The 9,745-nt window shown below is 41.6% G+C and overlaps 1 pseudogene; it reads left to right on the plus strand.

Annotated features, from left to right (window-relative positions):
- Positions 1-5,316: 5,316 nt before the first annotated feature.
- On the plus strand, positions 5,317-6,256 carry LOC115641223 (annotated as a pseudogene).
- Positions 6,257-9,745: the final 3,489 nt, after the last annotated feature.

Here is a 9,745-nt window from a genome sequence, read left to right on the forward strand (position 1 = left end):
CTGATGGAAGGATAAATGCCAGGCAGAGAGGAACAAAGAGAAATAATGCAGATAGTGTACTGTGTCATAACATATTATAAAATCTAAAATTATGCATAGCAATCACATGAGGAAATGCTCAGAAATATGTGGGGTAGTTTCTGATCTCTTGAAAAAGGCATAGACACGACATTCATTAGTCAGTCAAATGTAAGCAATAAATGTTGGCCTTGAGTCATTTGTGAGCTCACCCTGATTTCTCTGAATGCTTTGACAAATAATTTGAATGGACAATTCCTTTTGCCCAGGGGTTGCTCATGACCTGCTGAAGCTGCATGTAGATGACAACCACATTGAATGGGTGAATAGGTTTTTCTATCTGGGTAGTTGTTTGACAGCACAAGTTTCTATATCTGAAGAAGTCACACATCTGATGGCTCTTATGCCAATGACATTTCAGCACCTTCAAAGCCCTGTGTTTGGGAGGCAGAATGTCCGTGTGACAACTAAGAGAAAAGCATTCAATATGATAGTGATGACAACTCTGTTATACGGAGCAGAAACATATTAATTAGAAAGAGCTGAGAAGAAGAAATTAAACAGTTTTCAGTGTCAAAAGTTATGACATATCCTTGACATCCATTGATTTGATTTTGTCACAAACAGGGAGATACTTAAATGATCCCAGCAAGTTGCAGTCTTGTATTAGTTGAGAAGAAGACTACTGCAATGGTGGGGGTATTCACAATGTTCAGAAGACCGTATGCTTTTATGGAGGGCTTAAAGAGTTGAGGTAGAAGGAAGTAGAGCACAAATGCAACCATGAATGAGATTGAAAGATGCAATTCTGTGGCATTTCAGAAACCTAAATCATCCCACTCTGAATCTTGTGAAAGGAAGAACATTTGGAATGGACCATTCATGATGTAAACCCATTCTACATGCCCCTATGGCTGGGTTACAGCCATGTGTTTCTGCTGCTGCTGATGTGCTGATGACTTTACAAAGTAAAAGAGCCTCAGAGACACTGAGAAAGCCCTGCCCCAAAATACCTTATAGACCAAGTTGTTAGTGTTGTGGACAGTTGTTAAGGCTGCTAAATTGTTATGGCTGCTGAGTGCTGCTATTCTTGGAGCTCCGGTGTCAGCTGCACGAGCAGGGAAGGCAGCTTACCGATTCAGCAGACCTCGATATTATTCGTAAAGAAAAAAACACAGGCCTGGTTTTGTGGTGAAGGCCCTCGGCCAGGTTTATTGTCAGCAAAGCACAATACTAACGCCCTGTCCAAGGGGTCACAGTGACACTAACACATGTATTTCTGTGACAAGATAGGAAACTAGGGTCCTGTCCCTCGGGCCAATATAAAGATGCCCCTCATAGGACTTCTCCTTTTATACATTAAAACAAAAAAGTGCTGTACTAAACTCCGGATGATGTTAATTACCACTCTTATCCTCGTACCTGCAAGTTAGAACAAAACATCCTCACCCATTATCCTGTTATCCCATTCTTATCTTTACGAGGGGTAGGTGTGTTCTTGTACCATCTCTCAAGGATACATTTACACAGTTACTCGAGAGAGTTGTGTGGTTTTGCACCATCCTTTCTGGTCAGGAATGGGCCTACCTGATGCATTGCTATTCTGTCAAAGCCCGGCCTACCCTGGTTCCCAGCCTTTTGTTAATATAGTTACTTAGGCTTAGGTTTCCAGCAAGGCTTACAGCACAGAGATTAAAGCATTTTCCTGAGAGACAAGAGACTTAACTTCAAATCTCTGCTCTACATCAGACAGAGAAGGAATTGCATGAGGATCTCCCACGACCCAGGTGAGTTCCCTAACCACTAGCTTAAAGGTACTGGGGAGGCCCTAAGGAGTCCTGTGCTGCTTTGTGACATTACTTGTTTTTTTTTGTTTGTTTGTTTTGCCCTGGATGAAACAATTTGGCTTTTTTTTTTTTTCTAATTCACAAATAATATTGGGTCAACCAAACTGCATTTTTCAGGTTTTTTTTTTACCCAGCTTGCCTGAAAATTTTTACCTGCTTGTATTCAGAAAAGCTCCTCCTTTGTCTCATTTCCTGTTCTTTCCTGCCATCATATACACTCTGTTGGCTCCTTTCTCATCCCTTAACCTGTGTATCCAGCTGTTGGTGATTTTTTAAGGAGCTGGCCAGTCCCCATTCATTTTCCTTCACTGCGCTCTTGTGGTAATTATACATTAAGACTAGGACCTTCAAAGAAGTCTAAGAGAGAGGAAGTGTGCTGCTGTTTGTGCATCTAACTCCTTCAGCTGCTTTGAGAATCTCAGCCTAAACACATGCCTTTTTAATTGACTGTCACTGAGATTGGGTACCTAAATCACTTGGATGCATATGATAATCCAAGCCTCAATGCCCTCATTTTTAGGTACATAGACCATTGCTTAAGGCCTGACCCAGCACAATGTTACTAATAGCTTGTTACAGAGAGTGAACTTCAGGGTTTGTCCCAAGGGGAACAAGACAGCATTTAAACAACTCTCAAGAATCAGCTCCTAGTCTTGGAGTCAGCTAAGGAAAAGCTCTTTTCTTCACTCCCACTGATAACCCTACACACTTTGAGGAGTTTCACTGCTCCGGTAAAGAATATTGGATCTCCTTGGATGCTGTATTCCAGAGACAGATGGACAGACTAGATACACAAATCAATAAGGAAGTAAATAGACAAAGAAAAGAGAAAATCAAAAGTCAGAATGATCTCACCATATTTATGATCTGCGCTTAAAAGACAGGTGAGTTGTTTCACATTGTTAATCCTTTTTAATTTTTGTATCCTTTTCATTCAAAGGACCAGATTCTGCCCCTCTTATCTAGGGGTGAGTCTCTGGAGAGTCCCATTGACTTCTGCCTGGCTGCAGCACTCTGCTCACACAAACTCAGTTACAGCACAGGGACTATGGCAGGTGAAACTGATTTATTAGAATCATCCAGCTCTCTCGCTCTCTCTCTTTCTTAAGGCAGCACCGAGATAGCTGAGATCAGCTGGTGCAGTAGTTTGTATTCTGTGTGTGCGGGGGAGGTCAGGGGAAGGGCATTCTCTGGAAAATGCCCTTGGAATTGAATTTCCCTGTGCACAGAATCTGCCTGTGTTGACACTCAGGTTCTAGTACAAGGTCCATCTCTTTGCTTAGGCATTTGTCTCACGAACTGATAATGGAAGAAAAGTTTAGTTTCTCTCTAGAGTTGTATGAGGACAAACATAATTTTGACATTGGACAGAACATAGATTTTATTCCCTTTTCCATTAATAAAGGATGTCATTCACTTCCAGAAGGGCAGCCTGATATTCAGACGTGCAGAAAAAAAAGTAAAAAATCCCACCGAGTCGGAGTTAAGTGACTTAGGAGGAAAAGTCCCATTAATTTTCTATCAGGCCCCTCGTCTCAAAATTATGTCACTGTGTTGAGATACTGTTTGATGGACATATTCATTTCTTCTTGATAGTGTCACATGGCCTTCTCATAAACAAACTAGAGAAATACAACCTAGATGCAGCTACTATAAGGTGGGTGCATAGCTGATTAGAAAACAGTTCCCAGAATTTAGTTATCAGTGGTTCACAGTCATGTTGAAAGGGCGTAACAAGTGGGGTCCTGAAAGGATCAGTTCTGGGTCGGGTTCTGTTAAATATCTTCCTCAATGGTTTAGATAATGGCATAGAGAGAACACATAAAGTTTGTAGACGATACCAAGGTGAGAGGGGTTGGAAGTGCATTGGAGGATAAGAATATAATTGAAAATGATCTGGACAAACTGGAGAAACGGTCTGAAGCAAATAGAATGAAATTCAGTAAGGGCAAATGCAAAGTATTCCAGTTCGGAGGGAACAATCAGTTGCACACATACAAAAAGGGAAATGGCTGCCTATGAAGGAGAAGTGTGGAAAGGGATCTGTGGGCCATAGGGGACCACAAGCTAAATATGAGTAAACAGTGTAACCCCATTGCAAAAAAAGCAAACATCCTTCTGGGATATATTAGCAGGAGTGTTGTAAGCAAGACACAAGAAGTAATTCTTCCACTCTACTCTGCACTTATTATGCCTCAACTCGACTATTGTGTCCAGTTCTAGGCGCCACATTTCAGTAAAGATGTGAAGAAATTGGAAAAAGAACAGAGAAGAGAAACAAAAATTATTAAAGGTCCAGAAAATAAGACCTATGAGGGAAGATTGAAAAAAATTGATTTGTTTAGTCTGGAGAAGAGAAGACTAAGAGGGGACATGATAACAGTTTTCAAGTACATAAAAGGTTTTTAGAAGGAGGAGGGAGAAAAATTGTTCTTCTTAACCTCTGAGGATAGGAGAAGAACCAATGGGCTGAAATTAGAGCAAGAGAGGGTTAGGTTGGACATTAGGAAAAACTTCCTGTCAGGGTGGTTAAGCACTGAATTAATTTGCCTAAGGAAGTTGTGGAATCTCCATCATTTGAGATTTTTAAGAGCAGGTTGGACAAACACCTGTCAGGGATGGTCTAGTTAAAACTTAGTCCTGCCATGAGTGCAGCGGACTGGACTAGATGACCTCTTGAGGTCCCTTCCAGTTCTATGATTCTATGATTATTCTTCTTCTTGAAAATCAAATAATTAATAGGTAAGAATCCAATTATATACTGCAGATATTAAATAGTGTTTTCAACTAAATACTCTAGAACAACTGACAGATTGTAATGGAGAAGGAGATTATTTTTATAGATTTGACCAGATGTCCAGCTATTTTCAATTGGCCATAGTTTCATTGCAGCCAATCTGCCAGATCCCATGCCGGTGTAATGCAGCTGTAGCTCTATTGAAGTCATAAAGCCAGATTGCAGAGCAAGAATAAATTCCTCTATAGCCTGGTGGCTTGAACACTCACCAAACATGCAGAAGACCAAGTATCACACTAACCCTGCACTGTCTCTTTTATGATGTATCCACAGAGGTACAGCTTCAAGAGGAGAGATTGAAGGAGCCTCACAGCAGACTATCGCTTAGTTAAAGCTGAGGAGGGAGTTTGTGAATACCAATAGGAAGTGATTCTTGGATTTAGGCACCTAAAGTGGCAGCTAGGTGCCCAAGTCCTTTTGTGTATCCAACTTATTTTGCCTATTTAAAACACACAAATACCATCTCGCATCTCTCTTTCTCTCTCTCTCTCTAAATTTAGTATAGTTAAAACACACATTTTACAGAATGGAAAAGGACTCCCTTTACATTCATCCTCTGGAACAGATAATCTCCACATACTATTTCAATTTCTTTTCATAATAAGTGTTAATTTCATTTTGTCTGGTCTTCCAATCCAGAGATTTCCTGAATAAATGGCAATGAAGAATCAAACCACAGTGACCGAATTTATCTTCCTGGGACTTTCCAGTGACCCACAGATGCAGATTTTTCTTTTTCTTGGTGTTTTTAGTTATTTACCTAATCACTCTGGGTGGTAACATAGTGATCATGGTGGTGATAAGAGCTGATTCTCACCTTCACACCCCTATGTACTTCTTCCTCTTCCATTTATCCTTTGTTGATATCTGCTATTCCTCAGTCACAGTGCCTAAAATGCTGATAAACTTCCTAGCGGAGCACAAAACTATTTCTGTCAATGGCTGCATTGCTCAGATGTTCCTTTTTATCCTCTCGGTTGGTACTGAAGCTTTCATTCTCTCAGCCATGGCTTATGACCGCTATGCTGCCATCTGTGATCCATTACATTATGTGCAGACAATGAGCAAAGTGATTTGTGTTCAGCTGGTGAGTGGTGCATGGACTACAGGCTTCTTCTATGCCCTTCTTAACACAGTTTTTGCCCTCAGGATGCATTTCTGTGGGCCCAATCAAATCAACCATTTCAGCTGTGAGCTCCCTCCTCTGTTACAACTGTCCTGCACTGACACCCTCACAAATCAAGTGGTGCTTCTTACTTCTGCTTTGATATTTGGGTTGAGCTCCTTCCTCCTCACCTTAATCTCCTACATTCACATCATCTCCACCATCCTGAGGATACGCTCTGCCGAGGGCAGGCATAAAGCTTTCTCCACCTGCAGCTCCCACCTGATTGTGGTTGGCTTGTTGTACATGACTGGTTTTCTCCAGTACACAAAACCCAGCTCCATCTCCTCTGTGGTGCTTGATGAAATATTCTCCATCCAGTACAGCATCTTGACCCCCATGTTAAACCCCATTGTCTACAGCCTGAAAAACAAAGAGGTGAAAACAGCTCTAAGGAATATATTGGGGAAATTCAGGTTTCTCAAGTAGTGTTGATTCTCTCTTCTTTTTTTTAAGTCAGAGAGCAGAGATTTGTGGTAACTTGTGTATGGAACATTCTCAACTCAGATAACTGAATGACACTTTGAGCCAAATCTTCCACTGGTCTTAATCAGTGCAGATCCATTAAAGTCAATTGGCCAGATCCCCAGAGTGTGTAAATCAGCATAGCTCCATTGGAACCAATGGGTGCTGGAGTTAGACTCACAAAGAGTCTTAAACAGGAGAAATTGAGAGGTATCCAATAATACAGTGGCCAGGGCATGTACATGGGAGGAGATAGATCTCTGTTTCAAACATTTCTCCTCCTCAGACACTTGAAGCGGGGGTCTCCTACATCTGAGATGACTACCACTGGGATAAAAGTTATGCCAGAGCTCTTATTCCTAATCCTGTATCCCTGTTTGAACAAAATCAAATGGATATAACTGGCCATGAACAAATTCAGGCTGGAAATTAGAGAAAAGTTTCTCACCCTCAGAAGGGTGAAGTTCTGGAACAACCTTCTAAAAGGAGCTGTACGGATGCACAGCTTCATTCGTTTTAAGAAAGTGTTGGATAAATTTATGACTGCGTGATGCTGTGGGGTGGGATCACCATCCCTGGGCCTCACGTCCGGTTTATGTCTTATATTCCTAAAGGACATGCTTCAGGGTTTCAGCCGGACACCACGGTTCATGAAGGAATCCTGCGTCCTCCCACTAATAGATTCTGGGAGGGTTTTTTTGTCTCCTTCCTCTGAAGAATCAGGGAGGGCCACAGTTGGAGATAGGATCTTGGATGGGATGGGACAGAGCTCTGAGGTGGTACTAAGTTTTCTCTCTCTGAGATGTTTGTCTACGCTGTTCTTCCTCACATAGTCAAGGACTAACTGATTGAAAATTAGCTAAGGACACAATTTTTTTTTAAGTACATCAGAAGCAGGAAGCCAGACGAAGAATCAGTGGGGCCACTGTACGATCAAGATGCTAAAGGAGCACTCAAGAAAGACATTGCTGTTGTGGAAAAGCTAAGTGAATTCTCTGCAAAAATCTTCATTGCAGAGGATGGGAGGGAGATCCCTTCATTTTAGGTGATAAATTAAAGGAACTGTCCCATACTGAGCTGTCAGTAGGTGAGGTTTTTGAACAAATTTATAAATTACACAGTAATTAGTCACAAGGACCAGATGGCATTCATCCAAGAGTCCTGAAGAAACTCAGATATGAGGTTGCAGAACTCCTTCTTTTCCTTACAGTCATAAAATCTATCATTTCACAAGCACTTTCTCCCAAAATTGCCTTCCACCTTCAGATTTGAAACCACTTCCTTCCTGTTGGTTAGAATCAAGTTTAAAATGGCCACACAGCCACACCTTTCACCCCCACTCTGACCCCCTGCCTCATAGCTAAGCCCCTTACTCCCGCTCTGGCCCAACCTGCCTAGCTAGGTTTTGCAGTCCTGAGGTCCCAAATGAGGCCATTGCAGAATAATAGGTCACATCCATAGACTCTTATTGTATAGGGGTGTGGGGGTTTTGTTTGGTTTTGTGTTTTTAGAAAACCTAAGAAGCCATTTGCACTGAAAACACTCATTTCAGCCTACATGAGCAATGAAGGTTTACCCTGGTTGTTAGATCAAGTTTGGGATTTTAAAGGATTGTAAGGGAGGTGCCCTAATCCTATTAATTCTCCCAGTGACTTTAACACCATAAACCAGACCAAGACTCTTATTTCTATTTATTTGAAGGTAAGACCCCATGGGTTCAGAACCCAGGTCTGCAGAGGTATTAGACACTTAACCACTCCAAAATGCTACACTGCAGCAGAAGTAACCAGCCTGCACTCCATATCCCATGACCTGCTGTGGATATAGACCATGGGAAGTTCCACATTAAGGGTTTGATAGGCAGCAGCCCCATGACTCCTTGCCTTATATAAAACCAATGGGTGCTCTGGGAAGTGTCCAGGCAACAGTATGGATCTTCTGTAGTTGCTCTGACTGTTCTGACTCTATGTTCTTGAACTCCTGACTTGACTGTGGCTTGTTTTGGACTTTGCCTCCTGACTCAGACCCTGAAACGTGACTTGTACTCTGATACTCGGTATTGACCCTGGCTAGGAACTGACTATGAACTCCTTGGCTATTTGGAGACTCAGGTTTGCCCCTTGGCCCTGATTCCCCTTTTTGAGTTCCTGAAATTGATAGTCTTCCAAATAGCCCATGGAACTGGGGAGTGGTGTAGCTCATAGGTCTAGCTTGCCTTTAGTGTATTCAGTGCCTTACATGCCTTATATTTAGCTATTTTCATTATATTCAGCTGTAACGCAAGAAACCTACAGGCCTGTATCCTGTAAGATATTAGCTGAAGCATTAGTTAGCATAAGTGTGATCAAGTAGGCTGTAACCCTTGGCACAGAGCAACCGTTACCTTCAGATTTTGGGAACGAAGAAGAGCTTGCTCAATGGCAGGAGTTAGAATGGGCCAGTAAATGTTGCCACTAGGAACATGGAAGTAATAACTGCAAATCTGCTTAAGCAAGGATGATGGGTTTGGTCATGAGCTGAAATGGTCATTACATGTATTAATTCACTAACCTATAGAAGAAAGACAACTCAATATTAGGAGGATGAGGAAATACAAATACAGGGAAGGGGCGGCCCTACTGAATACGCATTAGATACAGTGGTGTCAGTGTAACACAGTGGTTCTCCAACTTTTGTATTGGTGATCCCTTTCACATAGTAAGCTTCTGAGTGTGACCCCTGCCTCGTTATAAATTAAAACACAATTAAAAAAAATATTTAACACTATTATAAATCCTGGAGATGAGTGGCATTTGAGGGTGGAGCCTGTCAGCTTGTGACATAGGTAATAACCACATGATACCCTCGGGTGGAGGGGGGGAGTCAAGACCCCCAGTTTCAGAACCTATGGCATAACATATTATAGAAGTTGCATCCCAGTCTGTGGATGGTAGGAGAGAGAGATCTGTCCCTTGGGAGGAGCCAGAATGATGGCCACTGCTGATGAGAATGAAGATAATGGCTAATATTTCAGGTTGTTTGCAAGTGATAGTGTGATAATATGGATGTGCAGATGTATATTCTGTAGTCTCTCTATCCGCCTTACTAAATTAGGCTGTTTGTGACTTTGTTAAATATAAAAATGAACTATTTGTTAATACAGAAGAGTTCCTATAGTGTGACTGTTGCAACTGTGCACATCGGGGTTCCCAACCATATAGTAAATTTAATGATACTGGTTATAGGACAAGAAACTATCAACCCTCAAAGAGAGAACTAGGAATTCTCAAATGATCAATATTATTAATATATAACCTACAGAACAGGCTACACTGGACAGGTTGTGTAGAGTGATTTGGGTATATTCTAAGGGTCCAGTCAGAGTTTGTGTGATGAAGTGGGAATTTTCTGAAATAATGTAATGAATGACATTCAAGACAGTTATGTGATTAGGGATTGCTACCCCGTGGATGC

Source organism: Gopherus evgoodei, unplaced genomic scaffold (assembly GCF_007399415.2).
Source record: "Gopherus evgoodei ecotype Sinaloan lineage unplaced genomic scaffold, rGopEvg1_v1.p scaffold_33_arrow_ctg1, whole genome shotgun sequence".
In the NCBI taxonomy this organism is placed as follows: Eukaryota; Metazoa; Chordata; order Testudines; family Testudinidae; genus Gopherus; species Gopherus evgoodei.